A 27,196-nucleotide genomic window follows, 5' to 3' on the forward strand; every position below is an offset into this window, starting at 1 on the left:
TGAACCCATTCGCGTGGTCTTCCTTCCCCTCTTTCGCCTCCCTCCCCCCTTTCCAATGATGCCGCTCCTCCACCTCCGTGTCGAGCGTTCTTGGCGCTGCGGCATCGTGGGCCCTGCTGTCCCTCTTGACGCTCGCTTTCTTCTTCCATCTCCCCTCCCCCTTTCTTTCTCGGTCGCAGTTTCTTCTCTTTCGCCCAGTTTTGCCGCGTGCGCTTATGCAGAGGAGAGCCGTTCCCCGCTGCCGCGAAGGCGAGGAGGAGAGGTGCTCGGAGGGGCGATTCGCGCTCCAACTGGGTCAGTCAGGCCCGTCCGCGGAAAGAAGGGGGAAGGCCGGCCTGATGCATCTCCCCAGCACTTTCGCTTCGCGCGGCGGCTCGTCGTCGTCTGGTCTGGCCGCTGCCACCGGTGCCTGCCTGCCGCCGGCCTGTCTCGCTGCTTCTTTCTGCCGCGACGGCGTGTAATTCGCTGCCGCCGCGAGAGGGGAGAGGGAGAGAGCTCGCCCGGCGGCGCGGACCCATTCCTGAGCGCGGCGGCCCCGAAGCGAAGCCGCGTGCGCGCGATACGAATCGCAATGGCCGTTTTTTGCGAGCAAACAGCCCCGGCCGCTGCTCCTGCCGCTGCTGCGTCTCTTGCTGATGTGCGGTCCGAGCGCGCCACCCCCCCCCCCCCCTCCCTCGCATTCGACACGCCGCGGGTCGTCCCGGCGCTGCCTCGTGTATGCTAAGAGGCTTTCTTGGAGTCCGCACGCGGGCGATCCACTTCGTCGTCGCCGCCTTTTGTCTTGCGCGTGCGAGTTCTCACGCCGTGTTTTGCGGATGCAACTTCCCTTTCCCGCTCGTACCCCCCTCCCGCTGCGCTTCGAGTAGGGGTCGTCATTAGAGGCCGAGCACGGGAACGTGGGTAGAGGAGCGGTGGCAATCATCGTGACACGTTTTCGCCTTTCATTTTTTTTTAGGTATTCTAATCAGAAAGTAAGGACTGCATTCGTAGGTTGCCACACCCACTGAGAATGTGCACAGGCTGACGATAGCTACTGCCTCCCAACAGCTGTGGCGGCATGTCGTTGATCAGACAGGTGCATCGCCGACACATACGGTCACAGCATCGCAGTAACGTCAAGTTGGTTGAGTTACGTTTAATAAAAGCAGCAGAGAAACGAAGGACGAAATAATATTTAAAAATATGGGAGACACACGCAGAGGTATAGCAGAGGCTGTTAGCAGAGTTGTTTGCGCTGCACCTGCCTATGTGTCTGCGCCTTTTTCTGTTATTCACTGAACCTGAAGTGAAGTACCGTAGCCGCTGCTAGATGGCTGTAAATATTAAAAGGAATGAGATGAGTTTTTTTTTCCCTCCCAGTAATTCAGACAGCCTACCTAGGGGCTCAATAAAATCGCAGCAGTGACCTGGTGGATTACCTTCCAGGACGATACCAGAAGACCCATTTATTTTTGTGAACAGAGAAGGAAGGTACCCGACTCATCGACTGTGTCCTTGCTCAACCCGTCTTTCCCGGTCCATGGATTCCGGATATGTTACGCCTGGGTGAGAGTTTTCACGTAAAACTAGCGACTTAAACGTCTTATTTTAGTTACACGCGTGTATGCACACGTGCATGGGCCCAGTTTTATCTGCATTCTTGAACAGAATAGTCTGAACATCTGATGTAATTCGAACGTACACTATGTATTCCGCCAGTATCCTGCGTACTCCTGCGTATTCGGCACGGCAGGAAAGGTGCGCGTGTTAGCCAGTTTAGGCCGGTTGCAAAACACTTCACTCCACCCCGCGCACATCCCAAAGCATGTTTCACCCCTACCCTTTGTGCAGTGTCGGTGCAGCCCATGCGCGGTGTTCGGGTCCCAACGACAGGAGTCAGGCGTGGCCCTTATATTCGCCCTGATTAAGAGCTGGCGTGTCGGGGCCCTAGGACCGGCGAGTCTGATACAGCAAGCGAAAGAAAGAACAAACAAACAAGCAAACAAAACTCATAAGGAGGTGAGACGGGAAGGGAAAGCAACGTGGAAAAAAAAGCCAAAGAAAGAAAAAAGAGAAGTCGCAGCAGGAGGCACGTAGCTCCGCGGGAGCCGGGGCCGGACGACGGGGTAACGGGACACTGGCGTCGTGCGTGACGTCACCTTCCCTGTTCGCTACGCTGTCACGACGCAGAGTTTGTATCCTTCAGGAGGAGGCACAAATACAGCAGGGCGGCGAACACAAGAAGCAGAGGGGGTCAGTAACGTGCGAGGAGAAAGCCTCCGCTGCCGATGGCGTTGGCGAGGAGGTGTGATTGCGAAGATGAAGAGGCTTCCGCGCCCGCGCGTTCGCAAAGAAACAAAGATACCCTCGCCTTTGTCGTCCCCGGGTGACAGCTAGGGCCCCCGGCGCACGTTTTATACGCGGGCCTTCTTTCCCTGGGGAGACCGAAAGCGACCCCCGGCGGCGGCGGCAGCTTGCTGCGGAGAATGAAAGCGCCGTGCCGTTCACAGCGCGCGTCGGACGAAGTAGGTTGAATTTATCAGTGCCACGGAGCTGAGGGAGAGCGATCGTACGCACCAAGCCGCTGCTGACCGTTCGCCGATTTCTGCTGCGTGCCCCCCCCCCCCCCCCCCCCCTCTCTCTCTCTCTCTCTCTCTCTCTCTCTCTCTCTCTCTCTCTCTCTCTCTCAGCATGTACAAACGTTGTCGACCGAAGGCTGCTGCCCTTCTCTATGAAAGTGAACGTGTGTACACATCCAGACGTCTTCCGTCAAGAAGGCAGGGAGGGTTGCCCGCTACAGGACCACCATCGTGGATGACGCGGCATCGTTCACTGCTACAGCAAGCAGCCGGCGTGTGGTCGCCGGCACTGACTTCTCTCTGCTGCCTGCATGGGAGCATCTACTTATACGGCCCCTCCTTGGTCTGCAAAATTAACCATCCTGATCGTCACTTTTCTGGAGACGCTCATTGAAGTGGAAGAGGGGGCTTCCCTCTACTTAGCTTACGCTTCCCTCTATTTAGCGGTTCCCTCTCCGCCATTCCCTCTACTTAGCTCACTCGAGTGTTGTTCACCTGCGAGATTCCGCTCCTTTCGCACCGGTTGCGTCAGAACAACGCACTGGCCTGGTTGCCGGCGCGGCCCCCGACTTCGGAGAGCGGCCGCCGAAACGTCGCGCGCTCGTCTCGGCCGTGTTTTGTTTTGCGCTCGCCCGCCGGTGCCCTCTCGAGGAGGCGGCAAGAGCGGAGCCTTATTTTTCCCGCTCTCGCGCTGCTGCTCGGCGCGACGGCGGAAGCGCGCGCTTTCTCCGCGATTCCGCCGCCGCTTCGGGGTCGCTCTTTCCGCCGACCCTTCTCCTTTCCGTTAGCCGCGGCGCTCTTTGCATCTCCTCTCGCAACTGTCCGCGTACTGCCCGCGCTCCTCGGTGACGAGGGCTGGCATGCTGCTTCCCCCGTGCGCTTCCCCCTGCCGCCAGCTCGGCACGCGTCGTGTGCATATGTATACGCGTATACGAGCGATGAGCTCCGCTAGCGCAGGTGTGGGCGCAGAGCCGTCGTGTGTGTGTGTGCAGCTTGGCAAGCGACGAGGAAGTTTCGGGAGCCCCCCGATTCATTCCACTCCTCCGGGCGTGTTGTCACTCTCTGATAGTCGTGGGCGCGCGCTAAGCGCGTGTGTGTGTGTGCTTCACGTTGCTTCTTTATTGAGGCGTCGGCGGCTTATCCCGCTGTGCATGACTCCTCCTGGGCGCTCGCGCCCTCGCGCATCGGTGGGTTTATAACGTGCGTGATGCTGTACCGGAGTAGGCAGGCTTGTTTTCTTTCCGTGTAGTGTATCGAGGCGCGAGTATGCGGATGTGGGGCCGTATAAGATGAGCGCGTCTTGCGGCGACGCCTCGACTCCGTGCTGTAGCGGCGTGGACGGCAACTGTGTTATTGGTGCTGCGCGATCTGAGTATGCGTGAATTTGGGGAGGAACCGCACTTCCTTCCTTTGCTTTTTTCGTCATCGTCATCAGCCTGGCTACGTCCTGTGCCGTAGGAAACTGTTGTTTGTATTGCGCGCAACGCCTCCTATTTCCCGTTCTTCGAGATCGCCGGCTGAGAATGCGTCATTTCCTCGATTGCGCTGCTCAAGGCAGTGGGTGCGCAGCGCCGCAATGGTAGCGCTGAGAGAAATTTGCCCTTCTAAACAACTGTTACGCCAGAGCGAACAATGTAATAAAAAAATGTTGTTTTGAGCCTTCCCCTTCTTAAGTTTCCGCTGAGGAGTTCAGGATGGAACATAAGTTGAAATCTAGAAGTTTGTCGGTGGTTACGGCGCTCGGCTACTGATCCGGAGTTCCCGGGTTCGAACCCGACCGCGGCGGCTGCGTTTTTATGGAGGCAAAACGCCAAGGCGCCCGTGTTCTGTGCGATGTCAGTGCACGTTAAAGATCCCCAGGTGGTCGAAATTATTCCGGAGCCCTCCACTACGGCACCTCTTCTTCCTTTCTTCTTTCACTCCCTCCTTTATCCCTTCCCTTACGGCGCTGTTCAGGTGTCCAACGATATATGAGACAGATACTGCGCCATTTCCTTTCCACCAAAAACCAATTATTATTATTATTATTATTATTATTATTATTATTATTATTATTATTATTATTATTATTATTATTATTATTATTAAGTTCATCGAATTGGGTGTCATATATAGTGAAGCAGAGTCCTCATGTACAATGCGGGGGTTATCTAGTAATGCAGTCTTTCTCGTTTCTGTCGCTTTGTTTGCATGTGCTTTTATTTTAAGGAGGTTGAAACATCAAGTAGAGATGTTTATATATCAGCGGTGACAAGGTTATACAGATGGCTTACGTTTTATTCCTGTTGCAAAGTTGATGTAAGACGAATGTAAAGTACGAATGTAACAGAAACAAGTCTCGCATTTCTGCCGCTATAAGATGCGTCTCTCTTCGTTTCCATTCGTTCTCGTGTCTGCCTTTTACTGCAATCCTTAGACACGCATTTCTTCTACAGCAGTAGCTGCATTTTGCGTTGCGATAGCTGGTGGCGTTCTTTATTTTATTTCTCTAGGAACACAGTCGACTGAGAGAGAGAGAGCGTGTGAGTGTGTGTGTGTGTGTGTGTGTGCGGGGGGGGGGGGGGGGGGGGTCCTGATAATTGCGCATGTAATCAGTATTCAGGACCTTACTGCGGGAAATGCTTACATCCACTGGCTACAAGTACTCACCAGATTCTATAGCTGCGAGCTTAAAAGGTTTAGCAATGAGCACCTTTATTGCACAAGTACACAACCCAGAGCTAACACTAAGCCACACTTGTGAATCTTCAAGCTGAAGCTGCCTGCAACAGATATGCGTATATATAGTGGACGCGTTCCAACAGGCCGCGCGTTCAACTCGGAAAAAGCGGCTGAGTTTAATATTAAAGTTGCTTCCAGGTTGAAGCTAATTAGCGATTGCTTCTCAGTGACCTCACCATCGCATCGCATAGGCTCCCAGAGGGTACGCGCAGCGTCTCCTCTTATCAAGCAAACACTCACGCGTATATTTAAAAGCGATATAAACGGACATGATCCCCGTGCAGTAGCCGGCGTGACGTTAAGCGCGAACTTTCCGCCGCCCGTGTGCGTCACGGTAATCAACAAGTGTGGCGCAACGCTCACGTGGGAGAGCACGTAAACTATGCGAAGTCCGTATGCAAGCCGCTGGTAGTGTTGGCCTTGGCGCTGACTGCTCACGCGCGCAGTCTCGTTATCTCAATTAATCATCGCGCATCAGCATGTGGCGCGTGTGGGTCATGTCTCCTCTTTCTCCCACGATAGCGAGTTTCGGGTCGAATTCCGACGGCGGCAAAGTTCATAAGAGCGGGCGCTGCGCCGTCCCGGCTTTTCAAGTGCAGGCATTCACTTGTATATAAATAGAAGTTTGTCGAGCCTCTGTTCGTGTGCGCTGTGGACAATAATAGAAGGCTTTTCCGCCTCGTTTAGAAAGTGCCCGTGTATCCGTGCCCCCGCCCCGGCCTTGATCGCGAGTTTCCCATAATTGCGCTGAACTCACAGCGGGTCGTCGTTTTCGGGGCAGGAAACGAGCGTCCGAAACGCCGCTGCGATAACGGTGCGCCCGCGTGTGCCTTCTGACTATATAACGTGTATCGCCGTTAAACGCTCGGAGCGCGCGAGCACAGCTTTTTCATTGCTTCGCGCGCCTTTCTCGTTGCAAAGGAAGCATAAAAACTCCGCCGCGGCTGCTGAACTCCTCGATCCTGTGCGGTTGCGCTTCGCATCGCCTTGCAGTTGGATACGTGGAGCCTTTCCCTCTGGGGAGCTGTGGTGAGTGTATAGTACACCGTGCGCTGTCATGAGCCCCTCTTAAGTATATAACCTCGTTATAACGAAACTGGTTATAACGAAATAATCGATATAACGAAGGAATGACGATTCCTCTACGAATGCTCAGTCAACACGGGCTATATATAGCGAAGTAGTCTCCGAGCCCCTTCAATTTCGTTATAACGAGGTTCAACTTTAGTGTATGCCTGGTTCTGAACCCTTCAATGCTGGATGCTGATTTTGCTTTACTGCCTCTTTGTTCGGGAACGCGAACGTATACCTATACCTATAGCTACAGATCATTCATCATGCGTTGTGACAAAATGTCGCACATATTTATTTGGCCACCACCCAGCATCGAGTGAAGACTAACTGGCTGGGCATAGTGTATAGAACGGTATGCCCAGTGTTTATCCTCCGCGTGTGTTGTCGTTGCCTGCTATACTGCTGATGTGATCAGGGAAATAGTAAGCATCCGTAGGTTGGCGACGCTAAAGTCTATTCGTATTCGTTTAAAAGTTTGCATTGGAACTGAACCCTATTCCTGCAGATAGTGCTTGTTGGGAAGCGCCCCGTTGAAGTTGCTTCCGACTGGAACGGTCTTCCACTCGACATCGTCTTAATCGCTTGCCCCATCCACACTTTTGAAGTGTATACCTCGTACATTTAAAAGCGAACATATGTGTTGTGTATTTGGCGTGTGTTACTTATGTACATAATCTGTTTTACTGCTTGTAACCCATCTCTTGCGTAATATCCCCTTATAATGGGGGCCTTCGAGGTAATAAAGTGAAGTTGATAAGCAGGCTTTTGTTTGGAGGCTGCGTTTGAAACGGGAAAATTTCCGCTTCTGCGCGAGGGAGCTAGGATGGAGAGAAAGCAATGGACTGCGAAACGCGTCTGACTGACCTTCACACGAAGTAGGCGGGTCGCGCGTACTGGGCACGGGCGAGAGCGCATTTTTTCGTGCGTTATATATCATGCATATTCTTGCTCCGAGAATCGCGATTGTGCAACGCCGACAGCATACCGGAGACTCGCGAAACCACCGTAGGGTGAAAGGTGCGCGCGTGTCGCCGCTCCTTTCGAAGGAGGGTCGCGTGATTGACCGAAAAAAAGTAGAGAGGAAGAAGAAAGCAACGCGTGCCAGCAATTCGGCTCCGTCCGTTGTTCTGTCACACCGCGTCGTGCTTGTTTATATACCGGTGACGCAAGAGGCCGTGCCGGACACCGCGCGCACCGAGACGTCGTCAAAAGACGCATGCGCTTCGTATCTTCGTCGTCGCGTCGTGCTGTGAACCGCGCGCGCTGTAAGGGGCACAAGGGCGTATGCAAAATGCGGGGAGCGACCGCCCTTCCGAGCGTCACCCCCCCTGCATCCCTCCCGGGATCTGAGCCGCGAGGACGTTGATGGACCCCACGCTGGGCCGCTTGCGAGTCGCTCGCGCAATACCCGAGGAGCAGGAACCTGCGGTCTGTTTGTCCTCCGGGGGGAGGACGTAAAATAGGGGGCTGTGCCGTATACCTCCCGGAGGCATCGTGCGAGCTCGCCCCTGTGTCCGATCATTTTCGGCGGTGCCGGAGGTGTCCCTGACGGGTGCACAGTGTTGCTGGGACTGCGCTTCGGTGCGGCAGCCGCTGGCAACGTTCGGGGAGACTGTCATTCGACTGGTTGCAGTGTAGCGCTGCAATCGCTGCTGTCACGACGGGAAGGGTACGCCCAATGGACATTGAAGCTCCCTTGGACGTCCCATGGACGTCGTAAACGTCCTCAGGACGTCCATGGGAGTTTCAGTGCTCATTGGGGTGTGCATCGCGGCGGAGGTTTGATTGCGTGCTTCGAGCAGTCAGTTACAAACTTCTTCGCCCCCCCCCCCCACGCTCCCCCTAACCCCCCCCCCCCCCCCCCCACCCAGAAAAAAAAATAGAGGTTGAAAAATTCTGCGAACTCTCTTCAATATCCGGGAACGCAACAGGCGGTCGCAAGTTTTAACGCCATAGCGTTAAGGAGCCCGTGTCGCAGAGAAGCCGGCGTCGCTGACAAATTCCCCGAGAAGCAACCTAGCTGAGCCACTTCTAGGTCACGTGACCTGTGGCATCATCATCATCATCATCACAAGCTTCCCACCGAATTGTGAGCAAACTGACCACTGTGGCACGAAGCAGTTGAATTAATCATTGGTGCGAGAGGTTGCTCGGGATGAGCAACCTGAGTCGCACAAGCCCCACCGCTGGCACCACCTGCCATCGCAGGACAGTGGCCCATCGCTTAACCGCTGGATCACTGCGCCAGGAGTGGTATGAGCACTCCCACGGATCTGTGAATGTGAGGTCGAGAATGACCAATTCCGCTTATACGGGCATTAACGCTGTCGCGTCATACTCTGAAGGCGGAGCAATTATGTGTCCCCTCCCAATTTTTCTTCCGCATATAGATGCATCGTCGCTGGCCGACGACGTCCCTGTGGTCGGGCTGTTTTAGAGCCTCGAGCCCCCCTCTTTCTGGCCTAGTCAAGGGAACCGCGCCGTACGCTATACAGCTGCAACAAAACAGTCTTTCCGAGCTGGCGCTGTGCCGCTGTGAAAAAAAGCTTTGTCGAGTGGCGCGCGTTGACCTGCCACGCGCAAAAGGGGCGAAAGGAGTGAGTGAAGAAGAACGGCCGCGCCGAGGGCGGTACCGTTCCTTTTTCCAGCCGCCGCACCGCGCGCTCAGCGCGCAAGACCTTTCCACACGTTCACAAACGCCTCGGGCGTTCGTCACCTCCGGCGTGCAGCTCGTCACGCGTCGGCGGAACACAGTCGCTGCGCGGACCCTCAAATGACCACCGTTCTCGACCTGCCTGCGTCGCTGCAGAAGCGGCGGCAGCTCGTCGAGGCGCCGCCGTGACCGCGGGTCAGCAGCTCGGCTGAACGCGTCTCCCGTTCCCATGCCTTCGCTTCTGGCGCGGACAGGCGGCCGTCAGCGGCACGTCGTCTTTGAACTCGGCCGGCCTCGCGAGGGCTGAGCGACAATGGAGTGGCGCGGGCCTTTTCTAGCCCTTCCCTCTTTGTCGGAGGCGAAGAAGCGGTCGAGCGCCCGCGTCGGCTGGTCCTCGCAAGGCCGGGCGTTCGGCACCGTTGTCTTCGAGCGGCTCGCTCCGAAACGACGCTGCCCTCCAGAGACCGCGCACGCTGATATGTTCCCCGTGGGGTGTTTTTTGACCGTGTGCTGCTCCCGTTGTTTCATCCACGACGGCGTCGATACGCGAGACGCGAATATCAATCTATAGGGACATCTGCTCTTAGGGAACTTATCGGCGGCCTGGTGGGAATTTCGCTTTGAAATGTGACAAAAATGTTTTGTTTTCTGGTACAGCCGGCGCAGTGAGCTAAGATGGCGGAGGTCAGCTGCACTTGTCAACTATGACCAGATACAACTCAAGAACGGAGAGGCAAATGCCCCTCAAAGGACGACCTCCAGCCAGTGGCGCCGGCCGATTCTCATGACGTCCCTGTTTATTCCCTGCGTGCCGGGGGCGGGGAGAAACGCCTTTTCTGATGGAAATAAAAGTTGTTCACTAAAAAAAAAACCTGGCGTGAAATCGCCCGTGGCTGGGTTTAGCCGTGATGTCATGACGATCGGTCGACGCCATTGGTTGGAAGGCCTCTTTTTAAGGGTATTAACAGTCTCCGCACCAGCGCGAAGAGATGGAGAAGAGCACCGGCTGGCAAGTTTCTCTGTGGAATTGGATTAGCCATGACGTCATGACAATCTGTCAACGCCATTGGTTGGAAGGCCTCCTTTTAAGTCACCGCACCAGCTCGATGAACTGGAAAAGAGGCAGAGGTGGAGCTCCGAACGCTTTTTTTTTTTGTTGTTGTTGTTGTTGGAGCTCGTCACTTGCGTTGCATCGCCTTGCTGCAACCGTTCTGTAAACGGAAGCTACTGCATTTTCACGCGTAACCGCGCCTCTGCTTCCTTGGTGTCTGTGTAGCTAGCCGTCGCGACAGCGACCACCAGGTAACATTTGGCTTATGCATATCCGCGGATCATCGGCTTCGCTTAATCCCTCGCGATGCTGTTTATCTCGAGCACCTGAGCTTCCACGCTGCCGGAAGTGGCGGGCATTGGGACAGCTCGCGCCTTTTGTTGTCGAGCGGGCGAGGCAGGGGACAGGATGCGGCGCGCATTTCACCGCGCCACCGCCGTCACACGAGCCGGATAATCGGACGCCAAACAAACCCCGCTAGCTAGCTGTTCCACTTCCAATCGCTTCATGCGAGTGCCTCTCAAAGGGCCGCTCGAGCGCTCAGCTCACGATATCCAGCGGAACAAGAGCACGCGCGCCTATAGTATGCAACCTGCATCTCTTTCCACCTCTTTCACCGTTTCCTTCTCTCTCTCTCTAATTCTATTCTTCCTATTTATTTATTTGTAAGTTCCGTGGACGCTGCAATTCGCTGCCACACTGATGACAGCAGCGGACGGAAAAGCGAGAAGGAGAGGGGGCGGGGAAGGGGGAAAGGGTATAGGTGCGTGGATGGATGCAAGTTCCGCGCTTGATTTGTGACCGCTGTACGCGTAATGCCGCCGACCGCTGGAGGAGAGGGAGAGAGAACGTTCAGGTCGAGCAGCGGCGACCGGCATGGCCGTTCTTCGTCCTCTCTTTTTCTTTCTGGCCAAACTCGTGCGCGACTCACTCGCGGCATGCACACCAACTGACAGTGGTTCCTCGCGCCCACTCCCGATGGCCCCGTGGTTGTTGCTCGCTGGAGTCGGCCAGCTAACTTCTCGGCCCGCGCCGCGTTCAAATCGCATTCAGCCCCCTCCCCTTCCTTCCTTTCCGTACCCCATTTGCTTCCCATCCCTCCGCAACCGCTTCTTTCAGCTCCCGCCTTTTTGCGCGCGCGCGCGCGAATTGCGAACACGCCGCGAGCGAGAGAGATGGCCGGAGCGGGGCGTGTATAATACGCTAGACAAGAACGAAAGCGAAGCGAAGAAAGAAAGCAAAGACGAGAACGAAGCGAGGCGGCCCGACGGCCGAGAAGTCGGCTTCGAGGGCAACCCGAATTCGGGGGGAGAACGGCCGACATTGAGCGAGGAGGAGGGAGAAAGTTATCCGCGGATGAGGAGGAGCAGCAGCAAGGAGAGCTGGTGGTGCGCTCGCGCGCGTTTCTGCGGCAGTTTAGCTGCGCACTAGCGGCAGGTAGGCCGGCCCGGTGTGTGAGAGGAGGGGGAGAGAGAGAGAGTGAAACCCGGAAATGCGTTCCGTTTCCTTACGTTTCTCTCCGCGAGTCACCACCATTTGCGCGGCCTCGACTCCCGAGACACGCTGCCGCCATGGGGTCTCTCCGCCGCTTCTTTGTTTCGCCGTTTCGCGCGAGATGGAGGAGGAGGGGGCCGTCCTTAAAAGGAGGCTCGTGCCCTCTTCCACCATCTTACCGTCTTGTTCATCGCTGGCGGACATACACACACATTCGTACGTAAGGCTGTACACTGACTTCGTGTAGCGCCGCCGCCGGGGAGGTCTTCGACGGTTATCATGATGATACACGCTGTGGAAACAAAACAATGTTCTGAATGCAGAGAGTGTGTGTTTACAATGCGGTTAGATTTCCGCATTGCTTCTAAAGCATGGCGTTTTTTTATTATTATTGTTCTCCTCTTCTTTCGTGCTTACTGAATTTTGGTTTTGAGCTAATCTGGTTACCCGCCGCGGTGGCTCAGTGGTTAGGGCGCTCGGCTACTGATCCGGAGTTCCCGGGTTCGGACCCGACCGCCGCGGCTGCGTTTCGATGGAGGCGAAACGGTAAGGCGCCCGTGTGCTGTGCGATGTCAGTGCACGTTAAAGATCCCCAGGTGGTCAAAATTACTCCGGAGCCCTCCACTACGGCACCTCTTTCTTCCTTTCTTCTTTCACTCCCTCCTTTATCCCTCCCCTTACGGCGCGGTTCAGGTGTCCAACGATATATGAGACAGATACTGCGCCATTTCCTTTCCTCAAAAACCAGTTATTATTATTATTATTATTATTATTATTATTATTATTATTATTATTATTATTATTATTATTATTATTATTATTAATCTAGGGTGTCTCGATGCCAGCGCCGCCGGCATCGAGGCACCCTAGCCTAATCTGGTAGTCAGCTGGGACATTATTGGAATGTTCATTCGCTCTGCGCTCATCAAAGTCGCACTTGGATTCACTTCGTGCTGTCGAAGGATTGACGGTGTATAATTTTATGCAACGCAGCTTTTGCCCAAAAGGTGAAAGTAGAGTGTTTTCTTGATAGATAAGCAATCAATGAATATTTACGAAGAGGCTTGACCAAGGTATCCGCCTCACCGGCTAACCGAAATTCGGTTCTGGTATTGCAGTGCATACATGCCTCGTTAAAATCTGTGGAAATAATTTTGTCTCACTTTAAACACTGATCGTTATTTATGAAAAATTTCGCTTGTTTGATCCGTTGTGGCTCCCAAAATGGGTCCGTGTTATTTTGTCATGGAGATATTGTAGCAACTGTCTAGCGAGTGGTAACTTTCGATACAAGCGGCATTTCGTTAAAACCGGGTGTTTGCGCGGAAGGGAGTGACAGTATGTTTTCGAAGCTAGAAGAAGAATGAACAACTTTATTGTCAGTTTATATGTTCCTCGCAGGTGGTGTCGCAGCGGGAAGAGGTTTGCAGCAAGCCGATGAATGTAATTAATCGGGTGGTTTCGTTGTGAAGGTGGTCTCCTGTAACGGAGTGCTCTAGGGAGACCGCACGAACGCCGCCTCGCACAGTGATGGAACATTCGGTTCACATTTGTGTCGTTTATTTTCCTTGTTTTTCTTCTGAAAATAAAAGTAGCGTTTATGTCAACAACGACGCTTTCATCACAAATGACACCGAGGGATGTTGTTGCGCTATCATTCAGGGCTTGCTTTGCTTGCGAAAATTTAGTTAAAATTATGTTTCACGCTTTGCTGCGTACGCAGTTGCGTACGTAAGGCTAGAAATGTGTGTATGCTTGGGGATTTGTCTTTCTTTTTTAAATTTATATCTTCTTAATTCGATTCTCCACCCGTCTACTGTTCTAGTTTAATTTATTCGTGCGCTTTTCGGAGCATGGCCATGAAAATATTGCCTGTTTGTTTGACTCCTCGACGGCTTGCTTTATATAGCGCTGTACTTTTCACGACTTGGCGCCAATCGTAAAATGGTGTCATATCCTAGAACTTGTAGCTCCTTCAAAAAAGGTAGACGACTCGGCCGTACATAAGTGCTTGAGTCTAGCCGGTTTGTAAAACGCGCCTTCTGGGGCTGGCTTGTGCTCAACAAACGCGTGCGTGTGATACTTCCTCTTGGTGCCTCGTATAGACTCTTGTCTCTGGTTAGTGCGACCAGTACCGCCTCCCCCGGTGGTACCCTCTGGCGTTTCCTCAACTGGAATATACCGAGCTCGCAGCTTTCCTTTTTGTTCTTCATCTTTCTTGCTTACCAGCCAATCCATCCCTGCATCCCGACATCGAAAAAGGCGTTGACATCACGCATTCCGATTTCCAGAGATGATCTCCGGCGATGCTGGCCGACCAGGCGGAGTACCGAGCCCGGTTGAGTGTCCCTTGGGCGGCACCCGATGAAAGCCCGAGATTAGAGGAGTTCACCGAAAAGCAAAGAAAGCGCTCAACTTCGGTGGCAGAGCCGCCGCTCCCTGCCATGTGCCGTGCGCAGGTCCAGTTCTGCCTCTCCCCCGTATTTCGCGCCCGGGTATCGCCGCGAAGACTCTCGTCGTCGGCCGGTGTCGACAAACAAGCTATCGCCTCCGCAAATCCCCCCCCCCCCCCCCCCCCCCCCCCTCTCTGACTCCTTCCCACCGAGTCTTTCCTGCTAGACGAAGCGTGACCCCGTGCATCGGCGCCCGCATGCAGTTCATGCAGCAGCCGATGCGTGCGGCGGCGCTGACGGCTGCGTTCGGGGCCCGTTCGTCGTCTGGCACGTGGCGAATCCATTTCGCGCCGTTGGCCCGTGGCGTACAGTTGTTAACGAAGCCAAGTGGCCATGTCGACCGGGGCTCCCCCCCCCCCCCCCCCACCCCAGCTGCTTTTAATAATGATAATATTTAAAAATCCCTCTTTGTGCGTCACACCTTCCTTTCTTCCTGGTCGCCCACTTGTCGTTGCCAGCTCCGTTCATTCAAGGAGGGAACAGTGCGGGCTGTCACCAAATCCGGAGAAAAGGTCGGCTTTGAGTTCAGCCCTGTGTGCTGTGAAGAGCATCTTTGATGCATCTACAACTGCTGTTGCCGTACACCGTGTTTCAACGCGAAAGAAAGCGCAGAAGGCTTTGCCCACGCGGTTTCCCTTGACACTGCAGTGAACTCGCCAGGCTTTCAATGCCGGACGTCTCTTCAACATCTCACCGTATTAACGGTATCCTTCTTACGCTTTTCCATCCAGTGCTCTCTGCAGCGGTCCGCCCGGGAACACTTGACGTACAGCTTGCTCCCTTTTCGTATGTCTAATCATTCGCGCGGCTGGCATGGCATGGCGCGTCTGGCATCCAACTCCCTCGAACCTGCAGGGAACTTGTTCTGGGTTTTTCCGTATACTACGGTTATCTGTCATTCCGGCCCCAAAAATATACATGCGGCGACGAAATTCGTTTTCTTGTGCGGTTTCTCCCTGTAGATAATATAAAGCATCTCAGACTCCTTTCTTCGCTGTATTGTAACCTCTCAGCTTTGCTTTTGCTTTACAGCACCCGTTATAGCGCGTTTGTCTCCCGCGAAAACTGCCCGAAAGTGTCACCACCTCCGTCCGGAGCGCGCGCGTTTTAAATCGCGTCGCGTTCTCCCAACCACACACCTGCCGGCAGTAAAGAGGCGCACCACGCTTTCATTTTTTTTTTTTATTCTCGTTCGTCCCGCGCATTTCTTCTTCCTTTCTCCGTGCTCTGGCGGTGCAAGGAAGAACTGGGGCTCGTCCACAATTCCGCCGGAGGCAGAGAGGAGTTGTGGGAGAAAGCAGGTGAGCGCGCGATGCTCCATGAACGCGGGATGAAGAGAGAGAGAGAGAAAGATATGACCGGCCATAAAGGAGGAGGAGGAGGGAGGAGCACAACCCCTTATTTTTCTCGGCGCGGGCGCGCGCGCTTCTCGGCTTATATTTTTGTTTCAAGTTCACGGATGGCATACAGGGCCCCAGATCACCGGTGAGGAGAGGAGAGGCGAATCTAGGTTGGGAGCGCATTTCCCCTCCCCTCGGCCAGTTTCGGCGCACACAAATGTGCAGTACACTCCGACGTCGCCGCCTGCTGGCCGACTTGCGAGGAAGCAACGGCGCGGGAAGAGTGAGCGGAACGGTATAAAGAAATGAAACGTGCGGCGCGGCGGTAACGGTGGTGAACGGACAGCGCTCTCGGCGAGCGAGCAGAAAGCGAGAGCGGAGGATGTATCGGTCGGGTGCATTTCGCGCCGATTTGGTGTTTGTGCTTGGCCTTGTTTCTTCCCTCGGCACCGTGCGCTGCTTTCTCCTCTCCTCTCCACTCGCTCGCCGGCTTTCATTTTCACTGGGGCTAGCTTTGCTCTGCACGGAACAATCGCGAAGCCATCGCGCCGTCCCGATGCTTCCAGACGTCGGGGGAAGGAAATATAAACAAGAAAAGGGGAAAATGCAACAACCGCTCGCCGTCTCCGAAGCTCTTTTATTACTTTTTGCCTGTCTTGCCTCCGTTGACTTTTTTTTTTACCCCTTCGCGGGTTCGTGATCGGTTATCGGAGCTCGTGAATCGGAACGCCGTGTCTGTACCCCTCCTCTCTTCCATCCCAGGTCTGTTGGCGTAGGCCGCCGACAGATGCAAAGGTTTCCTATCGGTCTGCGGCGCGCTTGGTTGGTTTTCTCCGAACGGCTCGTAATTCGAGCCGGCCATTGGGTCGTGGCGGTGATGGCCGAGCGGCGAAGAAAACAAGACTGTGTGGTGAGAAGCGGAGGATGACTTGCTTCGTTACTTCCTCGGCTCCGTCGGTGTTTACTATGCGGAGGGAAAGTGCCGAGTTCACGCTTATCAGAAAATGGCGAGGGTGGCGGTGGAAAATTAGGCCTCCGCGACACCCGTGGGCGTAATTATCGCTGCCGAGTCGTGCGCCGGGGATGCGGAAACGGCCTGCGTGCGAACTCTGTGTGGAGTGGCGACCACGCTCCACCGGCCGTTATTTACTACCGGGAAAAGTAAACAAGCACCGTCGACAGCGGCGCTGAATGCACTGCGCCCGAAACTAGATATATGCCTACTAGGTTATGTATAGGCTTCGTTTTAACTTTCACAATGCCTATTTTCTAAGCTAGAAGATGCCGGGTTGCTTTCATCCCACAGCCAGCACTTGTACCGCGCGCGAACCTTAAACACGCTGCCAGATATGCACCTGTCGCCGAGGCAAACACTGCTTAATTTTTTTTTTGTATCTCAATTCAGCCGTTCGCGCACTCATGATGTCATGCTATTTGGCTTGTATTGCACGCATGCACCTTACCTTTCGCGACGTCGTGATTTCTTCGGCATTTCACTGTGTACCACAAAGAAATGAGAGGTTATAGGAATAGTCACGACGAGAACAGTCCATCGCTCATGCGTCCATGCTGTTGGTGGCAGGCGTAATAACAGCTGTGCCGGTGGCCTGTCTATAAGGGACTCGGAGCTATGTTAGGCACTACCGATGCGTTCTAATGATTTGGTGTTTTCTTCATGCCTCCGGCCGGACTTAATACCTCTGCTAGAATTTTCACGAAGAGGTAATGTAAAAACGTTCGTCTGCAATTCAATTTTTTTTTGCGTATGTTTGATGCCACGGTAGGAGTTCTCTATACGATACATTCATTTGAGGTTGAAGCTTCTTTTCCAATTCAAGACCTCGTTAGTGACAGATAAAGATGCTTAATTTCGTCCAGTTAAAAAAATGGGAACACAACAGGAACATGAGGGTCAGGAGTGAGCACAAACCATGTCTTGTGCATTCGAGTATTTTCGATGACAGTCGCTCTTTGAAGAGATTATGATACAATGCGATGCAATGCACCTGAGATTAATAGAGGCTACAGAAATTAGAGCTGAAAGACAGTCACACTGTTAGTCGCAAAATATTTTCTTTCTCTCTTAGTTCTGGCTTGCGCTTGCTTCTCTGTGTCGACACTATGTGTCGCACATGTCATGATGGGCACCCGCTTTCAATGAAGGAGGAGTTAACGCGTGCAGAATATGTAAGAGTAGAGATCCCGCATGGGGCAAAAGAAGCAATGTCACGTCTTGGGTCACGCTTAGAGTCATGCTTAAAGTCATGCTTAAAGTCACGCTTAAAATACATATGCCTGGTGTGCCCTTCCTTCTGTTTTCTTTACGCCAGCTGCCCAACGCGAATCGTGACGGCAGAGCATGAAAGCAGCGCGCGCGGTCAAATAGATCGTCAGTCATGTCGCCTCCTTTGTTCTCTGCTTTGTGCTCAGCTTGTTTCTTTGTTGTCACGCCCACCTCTCACGGGATGCCGCAATTTATAAAGGAAATGAGCAGAAGAGGTTTGCGGCGTGTGTGATGTATAATTCTGCAACAGCAACTACAGAAAGCTTGGAGGCACGCCGAGTTGAATTAAACGTAACTAAACGTAAACGTAAGGCGGTATGGTTGGTGTTGTGCTGCCCTGAGTGATTGATTCAAATGAAACTGGTAATGAGGGATCCACTTTCGCTGGTCTCTCTTCCGCTGTAATAGTAAAATATCGCGCAAAAAAGAATATGTAAAATAAAATCACATAATTACAGCATCAGGGCGCCGCGGCGCTCTTGACTCGGTTGTTTGACTCAAAAACAGGCATTGTTTGGGGCCGTGGCGCTCTTAAAACAGGTTCTGTAGGTAGACGGACACGGTCTGCGGAGCACGTTAAAAGGTGCGGTGTTGTGCGAACGACTGGCGTTAAATGCAAAACGAACAGCTATACATGGAGAGCTGCCAACTGCACGTGTAGCTGAAACCTAATAGACCACTAATAGCGCCTTTACGTGTACACACGCGTTAGCGACATCTAAGCACGCGCTAGCGTCATTCATTTTTTTTTTCGCTCAAAATTGGCCAGGCGCATGCCATCGCAGTCCGTGCCAGCCGGTTCGTGTTCGCGTGCGTGCTAATTTTCCTTGCTACTTCCTTGGGGCCGCGATATTTTGTTATTGGGTCGTTCAGCGCAGAAAATTTTCACCTGATAGGCAAAAACGCGATGTTTGTCCACTTTTATTATTGTTTTTCACGCCAAAACTCTTAATCGCGGAGAGTGCCGCGCTGTGGTGGATACTTGTGCTTAAACCACCACAGCCCAGCGCAACTAATACAGCGTCGCCCGTCATAATCATAAAATGGTGTACCAAACCATCGCGAATCCCAAACCAGCCCAAACAAATGCTAGCGTCGGCTAGACGCGCGATGTCCTTATGACGTCACGGAAGGCCTCTAGTGGCGGCGTGAGTGGCGGCGGCTGCGGCCTCGAACGGTTCTGCTCCGGCCAAAAAGAAGAAAAAAAGAAGAAAACAGCAGCAGCAGCAGCAGCAGCAGCAGCACCGCCACCACAGCCGCTGTGGGGCCCTGGGCCAGAACCCCCAGCGCCGCGTCTTGCCTGGCCGGGGTCGTCGTTGACGTCAGCATCGCGCTCTCTCGCTCGTCGGCCCGTTCCTCCGGCCCGGGCGGAGCATTCCACTCCGGTGCTTCTTCCTACGGCGTGGGGGAGGAGGGGACCGCGTCCTGCTTGCTGCGTCTTCTTCTTCGGTCGAACTACTAACCCCCCCTCGACATCTTCGCGCGTGTTCTTAGTTCTTTCGATTTCTTCGTTTTCGCTTTAGGTGCCGCGCCCCATTTTCTGAAATGTGTTCTTTGGTTTGTCGCGCTCTGCTGCTGCTTGTTCCGAAGCGGCAGTCAGTCCGTCCCAGCGGCGGTGCGTTCACATTCTTGTTTTGTGCGCTTTTCTCCTTTTCTTTGCTTATATTTATTGTTTTTTTTTTCTCGATGTCTCCTGCCTTCCCGGCCGACGACGCCAGGCCCGTCTTCTTCGTCCTTCTGGTGGAAAATCGAAGTACAGCTGAGGCTTCCATCTTCCTTTTCGCGCTGCTCCTTGCGCGCACAGTGTTGTTTCCGAATCCGCGTCGCTTGTCGAGACGGGAAAGCGGCGAAGCAGAGCCGTGTGATGCAGTGAATCCAATCTAGGTGCGTGTTGTGGGGTCTTATTTTACTTGCCGGTACTCCTTGTTGCCTTTGGCCGGTCTCTCGAGCATCGGCTGTCATGTCAGAAACAATTTGTCCGTGTGAAACGGAGTGCGGGTCTGGACACGTGCTGTACCCATGCATTTTGGGCTCAATCTGTTTGTTTTTTTTTTCACTTCGTTTGGCGCTGCGCGAGAGGAATACGAAAATAAAGGGCTAAAGTGCGAATAGACGTATGCAGTAGCCGCTGACTGACTTTGTATAGCTTGTTTTGCCTCCTTGTTAGAAGTGCAGTACGGGGAGGTGCCTTGAACAGACGTGCTACTGTTCCAACCGGGCTCAAAGTACGGAAAGGTAAACTAATTCTTTATTGGCCTAATACCAGCAAGGCTGTATGGTACGATATGGTTAGGAGCTACTCTGTCGTCCCTCTGAATGTCAGCGCCAAATATAGCGCACGTCTGTTTGTTTCCATCGAGGGACAGTGGAGTGAACGAAAGCCTGCTCGCACTACAGAGGGGACGACTGATGAGGCTTCGTCCTTGCTGCTAAACTTTGTTACTTGTATCTCACGTGATCCCCCCCCCCCCCCCCCCCTCTTTTTGTGTGCTCTCTTGATGTCCGTCCACGTGTGGCCCTGTGTAGCGGAGGAATACGTGGTGTGCCGGGCGCTTCGTGCCGTGATGGCCGATCGATGCGCAGGGCGTGACCCGAGAGGGCGCCAGGGACCTCTGCCCACGGCGACGTGGAATGTGTCGCACTTCTTTGCTTTGTCCCGCTTTTTGCTTTCTCCCTGGCCGCGATGAGCTTGGCGGGATCGATTGAGATTCAGCGAACGACGAGCAGGAAGAAGGGCGGAAATGGGGCACCCACAGTCGCTGCCAATGTCACTCCGGGCATGCGCATGCCGTGCCAAGGTCAAGCTCTACGAAGCACGACCTTTTGACCCGGATGTTTACACGCTAGGGTGTTCGCGGGCTCGTCGTGGTCATGAACGTGGAAATGGGGGCTTTAAAACAATGAAGAGGGAACATGGAGGGGGATGGGCCCTTGTACTAAAGGTGCCCATGGTGGTCATGTGGTGGGTGTGGTGCAGCCGTCGATACACTTCTCCATCAATGTCTGGAAGTGTGTTTGTTACTACTCCGTTGGGTCTTTGATTTCTGTCCGAGACATCCAGAGACTGGGAAATTCCTGCTCGTGAACGTGTTGAGATCGAGTGCAAAGTTTGACACCTGCGGTTCGCAACTTTTTCCCTCCCTCATTTTGGTGAGGTCGAGGGAGCAATCGGCATAATAATAATAATAATTGGTTTTCTGGGGAAAGGAAATGGCGCAGTATCTGTCTCATATATCGTTGGACATCTGAACCGCGCCGTTAGGGAAGGGATAAGGGAGGGAGTGAAAGAAGAAAGGAAGAAGGAGGTGCCGTAGTGGAGGGCTCCGGAATAATTTCGACCACCTGGGGATCTTTAACGTGCACTGACATCGCACAGCACACGGGCGCCTTAGCGTTTTTCCTCCATAAAAACGCAGCCGCCGCGGTCGGGTTCGAACCCGGGAACTCCGGATCAGTAGTCGAGCGCCCTAACCACTGAGCCACCGCGGCGGGTACCCAAGTTAGAAAAATAGGCCACGGGTTCGGTCACCAGGCCGCGCTACGTAAGCTACCGTTAACTTGCCTGACGCTGGGCGATTTCTTTTTTTCACCACTGAGTACACAGCGTTCAAGCGATCGAAAACACTCGCCGCTCCTTTCACCTCCTCTTTCATCCTTTGGGTGAGAGACATACCGCGCCAAGTTCTCTTCCTTATAACCGGACGACCCCGCGGCGACATCATATCTCGCGTTATGCGCGCATTCTCGGCTTCCAACGAAAAACAAGAACGCGCACGGCGGGGTCGGAGCCTAAAACGCCGAAAGAGGTTACCGCGGTGGCATACGCTATACTTCCCTTTCGTCGTCTTTTCTTTTCAAAAATTCCCGCGCTGTTCACGCTCCCAGCGGAGTTTAGCGCGCGTGAAGTGTTCAGCGCGCATATACCTACTAAACTCGCTGAACGTCCCATTGTTCGCCGCGAACCGCGGTTGTCTGTCGGACAACGCGGCAGCTCACGGTAGATAAAAGCGGCGGTGCAGCCCGAGCTCCCTCTCACCTTACTTCCTCCCCTCTTTGCTCTCTCTCACACATCGCCTCACGCCTGCTCACCGCTGGTCATACCGCCCCCTCACCACCTTTTTTCCTCGCGCTCAACTCTCGGCGCCTTTTGACGCGCCGTGCAACGCGTGAGCGCTTTTGCCTCCTTCCGGGTTTTTGTCGCGCTTGTGGTTTTTTGTTTGTGCCTTTTCTATCGCAGCGGGCGCCGGATCACGGCGGAGCTGCGTGCGATAAACTGCGCTGCTCCCCTACGCTTTGCATCCTAATCGCCCGGTCGTGCGTGAGGGCGTCGCCGCGACCGATAGTCGATATATGGATGACGATTGTCGAGTTTCGCGCCGGCTACGATTATCGTGGCCCGATTTTTGTGTAACCGTTATTCTTTTTTTTTTCCGTACTCGAGCGTCGACGTGTCACTTTCACGGCTATGCATGCATGTCAGTAACATTTTCCAAAGCGCGGGCTGGACTTCTCGGGATTTGGCTTTCAGAGTTTCGTAGCACTGAAAGTTGTAGTCGTTTTGCGCTGAAAGCGAATTTGAGAAATTCGTGGCTACCCGAGAAACAAAGTAAGAAAGCAGGGAGATAATGAGTGCAAGTTGTCCCCACAACTTGCTCTAAGTTAACGCACGTTTGCAAAGAGACGTTCTTTTCTGATTCTCGAGGAAACAGATAACGTGAATAATTCAAATAACGAACTTGTGCAAAGGAAAGGCGCAGTAATGGCGTCAGTCACGATGAGCACTGGAACCGTTCCATAAGGGTGAAAGAGAGCGCGACAGGGAGATAGATTGATTGATTAATTGATTGATTGATTGATTGGACAACTTCTATTTCCATCAGAAAATACATTCCTCCCCGCAACCAGCACGCAGGCCTGGAAGACCGGAAGTTGCGCATCCGCGGTTAGAGGCAGGCTGGCGCGTCCTTGACTGCTATGACAGGGAGACGAGAAAAATGTCGCCTTTGTGGAGGCCCCCCGGATTAATCTCGTCCACCCGGAGTTCTCACTAGTGCACTCATGCATTAACATCGCATAGCACTCGGGCGTGTCATGCGTATCGCCTCCATCGAAGAGCGGCCGCCGCGGCCGGTGTTCGAACCCACGACCTCGTGCGGAACAGCCCCATAGCCACTGAGACACTGCGGCGACTGAATGAAGCAACACATTCGCCCGAACGAATTAGTAAATAATTTCGTAAATACAGAACACAGAGCGCTAGCCTCCCCCCTCTTCACCGCCTCCAGTCCGTGACTCTCTCTCAGCGTGACGCAGTTACGGTTACGTGATGATCATGTGTCGCTTGCACCAAGAAAGCAACTGGCAACACTGTTGCGCTCCGAACCTCGTATACGCTATCCTGATGTCGCCCGTCGTAATCCTATATAAATTCACTGCCAGCCCACGAAATGGACAGCGAGTACCTCCAGCCGTGCCCGAATGACGTCACGCTGACGTCATTCCGACAGCGCTTCCTCGAAATATCGGCTCTTCTCCAGTTGATAATCGCCTTCTTACGACATCCCCCGTGGGAAAAGCGCCTTTCATTAGCGGGAGACGGTGAAAGGGTTTGTCGCGTAGCTTCTGCATCCCTGTTGTGCCACTGTAATTGGAGCCGACCCAATGCTCTCCGCCGCTAGCCGCCTCTCGCGTAACGGGCTACTTCGGTAGCGTTCCGACACCGCCGTATACAGATACCGAAAATAGGTGAACCGTTCGCATGGAGAGAGAGCACATCTGTTGCTGTAGCCGTCTCGGCAGCTTACCTGATAGCTTAGGAGCCCGTGGAGCGCCTACGTCACAGCGTAGCTGGACTTCGTTGGCGCAATTATATTCCAGCGCCGATGGCTGAATGACCGTTATGCAATCAAGGCAAGATGTCCACGGATTAATTAAGTGCAGGAACGAAAGGAAAAGAAAGGCGAGTAGGAATGTGTTTCAATTCTTCTTGCTTTATTTTGTTTGTTTGTTTATAATGCGCTCGTACTTAAAATCACGAATCTCTAGATTACCACGCAGGGGATGCGTGTCCCCAGATTGCGATGTTATAGACAGCGGTACAGCCGTTAACGGACAAGGGCACACTCAAAGAACGACATTTTCCGTTAGAGACTCACTGCTTCTGCATATTTTCTTTTGTGCTGCATTATCGCACTCTTTATGGCTATATAGCCTTGAGCCTTTTTTGTGGCAGCTTTCAAGACTTGTACTTCTTGCCCGCGTCTGTCCTTCCCGGTGCCTTTTATGTCCCTTCGCATTTAATCAAATAATAAAACCCTGGCGCCATTGAAAACCAACCGAGCACATATGTGACACTCGCTTGGTTCCAAGGACGAGAAGTCGCGCTTTCCTTACCCGCTTATGTAGCAGCGGTTTGCGTCCGCGGTCTCTGTAAGCACGCACCGATTCAGCTCCGTGTGTGACTGCTCGCAGGGAGGAGGAAAGACTTTATTTGATAGAAATTAAGTCAGTCACACGCGGAGCAAGCATCAGGCATCCCGGAGGGAAACGAGGGAGCCGTTATTACTCCTCCATCGGCGCACATCCGAAAAGGATGCGCCGTCGCATCAAGCATCCCGGTTTGCTCCCTGAGGTCCGCCCGCCCGCTATAGATGGCTGGCTGGCTAGCCGAGCCAGGACGACGACAGCCGGGCAGACCGCGGCCGCAGAGCGCGCGTCCCCTTGTTTACGCCAGGCGTCTCGCCTCTGTTCTTTCTTTCTTCCGTTCTCTCTTCTTTTCTTTCTTGTATTCCCTCGGCTCGCTCCTGTCGTTTGCGTTTGCTGCTCGCCGGAGCCCGCGCGCGACAGAGGCCATCCGTCGTCGCGGGGGCGAAAATGTTTGGAGGAAGAGGAGAGCCGCTGGTTTGGTTTGCGCTCGTCTCTGTCCCGAGCGGCCTCTGCGGCCGGTTTGCCCGCCACATCTAAACAAACTCGAACCCCCGGTTCGCCAACATCGGTCCCACCGTTCTCCCTTCCCCTAATGCCGCCCCGGGTTCTGGCTGCTGCTGTCTCACAGTTACGTGCACCACGCTGGAAGTCAGTGCGAGAACCGCTTTGTCCGGGCTTCTTTCTGAAGTTACCACGAAACTGGGAGCTCTGCACTGGCGGTGTTTTTTTTTTAGCCGGAAATTCGGAATAGAAATAGCGGAGTTCGTGGTCGAGTTTGTATTTTGTATCAACCGGAAAAGTGACACCGTGCCATGTAGTGAAGAACCAGTGACCGCGCTGACCGTAGGACCGAGGAACTTGCTTGCTACTTACTTGCACGATTTCGACCACGAAGTGGATATAGTCGAGTCAGAAGTGAGAAAACCGTGCGTCCTGTTATCCATCTGTGTGTCCAGGTGAGCGTCATATTGCCTCGTGTTCGCTTGCAACGAACCCGAACTTGAGAAAATCCTGCTCCATGCCAGCGAGGGCGGCTGCATGCATGGACCTGGCTTGATACGTTTTGGCGAGTGTAGACATTTAGAGCCTTTTGGGCTGTTCTTTTTTTTTTAAATTAATGATACGTCTCGGCAGTCTTGCTCAACAGATGCTCTTCGCTGGTGCCGATTGTCCGTTCTTGCCCGCGGTGGAGGGCGCGTGACGACATTTCTCCAGAAGCTGGAAGACGACCGTACCGGGCGAGTGCATGCGCGACGTCTCAAGTCTCGTCCGTGCTGCGCCCAATACCGACGCGGCTCGGAGGCAGCCTGTAGCTGAGGTCGACACGCGGGCGCTGGGTCTTGCTAATGGCGGCGTAGCGAAAACGATCTGTCGAAGTTTGGCGACGAAGGAGGGGGGGGGGGGGGGGGGGGGCGGCAGCCGTCTCATGCCCATCGACGCATGTGGCGGGAAGAAGCATAAGAAACGGCCTCGTGAACAGATTATGGCGCGACGTTGCACATGTCGCTCTTTTGTCCTGCGTTTCCTTTTGGCTTTAGTCCGCTCCTTCTTTGTGACAAATATATTTTTTGGGGCTTGCGGCAATTAGGTGAGGGGACTCTACTTGCGATCTGGGTTCCTAGAATGGCAGCTCGGGCTTGTTTGTTGAACCCTGCAGGATGGACTGCGTAGAGGCGAAGGGTTATTATTATTATTATTATTATTATTATTATTATTATTATTATTATTATTATTATTATTATTATTATTATTATTATTATTATTATTATTATTGAACCACAAACAAGGAGCAGTGCGCTTTTCGTAAACTCGTTTCCGCGGTGGAAGGAACAGAGAAACGCTGGCATACATTGTATTGGTTGCTGTGTAGTTGTCTTATGAGAATGGTGGCCCACCAGCCTTTCCATGAGCCCGCGGCCGCCGTTGGAGCTCCGGCCTAGGCGCTTCACCCGGGAGGTTTACTTTATTTTTGATCAATGAACGCTTGTTCACTCACTCACTGTAGTGTCCGCTCGGCACAGGATAGAGTGGAATAGACATTTGCTGTTGGCTCTTTGAATTTTACGAAGAACGCGGGAAAGTGTACCTTCATGCCCTTTCGGATGTACGAAACCGGAACTTTCCAGTCGTGTTCTTTGGATTTTTCGTATTTTTACGCTGTATACATACGTTTGATTAGGACGGTGTTAAAGCGCGAATCGACGATAAAACGAGGCAGGCACAAACACAGCGCTGTCTCATGTATTCGTCGATTCGCGCTGTAAAACTTTCGTCAATTTATGCCCAACTAATCGGGGATACGCAAAATTCCGCAAGTGCGCTTTCCGACATAACAACGCTGCCCCAGATGAGATGGCGGAGTTCTCTATAAAAGAAATGTGAGAGCTACACGAGAGGCGCTAAGGGCGTGGAAGGAATCTATCAAACGTGTTCTGGAATAACGAAAAAAAAAAAAACTAGTCATTCTTGCTTTGCTTCAGCTGGAAACATACAGTCGGAGGTACATCTTGTCTTGGGCTACATTGTTTTGTGGGAAAGCGCACTTGAGGCGATTTTGCATACCCCGGTTTGTTTAATAAATTATATAGATTTCTTCAACGCTTGACTTCTCTCAGGACGCTTTACGCGACGACTCTAGTGCAGGTCCTTTTCTTTTTTTCATACGGTGCACTAAGTGGGATTTCCTCTTCCGCCAGACTCTTCTATAGTTAAGCTTTCGTCTCAGCTGCGAGCCTCAATTTTCGTCAGCATACGTGCATAAAACTTGCCGCCTTGGGAAGCAGGTTAAAGAATGAGGACACCCGTCCTCCCCGATTACTGAGCCTTCGGAAGAAAGTCGGAGAGACAGAATCTCTTTTTTCGTCGGCGACTACTCCCGAGCAAGAATAAATAATGCAGCGATTTTACAGCACAGGGCCGGGAACAGATCATCGATTCTCCTTGATCACTCGTCCGCATTCGCAATCGGGCAGCTCGTTTAACCAAAGAATACTTATACTCCAGGAGGTGCGGCGCAGGTTTTTGGGGCGAGAAAACCTTCGTACAGCAAAGCTTCGCATTCACCGTGTTCGAGAGCATGGTGCCCGCTCGCAATCCGCGGCGGCAGCCTCGTCACCGCGGTGACCGAGTCCCGTGTGACATT

General features: G+C 53.3%; 1 protein-coding gene across 10 annotated transcripts in view; it reads left to right on the top strand.

Moving 5' to 3' along the window:
* Mef2 (myocyte enhancer factor 2) overlaps positions 1 to 27,196 on the top strand; it is a 280,733-nt gene that overhangs the window by 189,058 nt on the left and 64,479 nt on the right. The window contains exon 1 of one of the 10 annotated variants that reach the window (XM_077657998.1): positions 6,290 to 6,308. The exons of the other annotated variants lie outside the window; for them this stretch is intronic. The gene's annotated coding sequence lies outside the window, so the exon portion shown is untranslated. Of the gene's footprint in view, positions 1 to 6,289; positions 6,309 to 27,196 lie in introns of those variants that run through there. 10 annotated transcript variants of the gene reach the window in all.

This window comes from Amblyomma americanum, chromosome 3, assembly GCF_052857255.1.
Source record: "Amblyomma americanum isolate KBUSLIRL-KWMA chromosome 3, ASM5285725v1, whole genome shotgun sequence".
Lineage (NCBI taxonomy): Eukaryota > Metazoa > Arthropoda > Arachnida > Ixodida > Ixodidae > Amblyomma > Amblyomma americanum.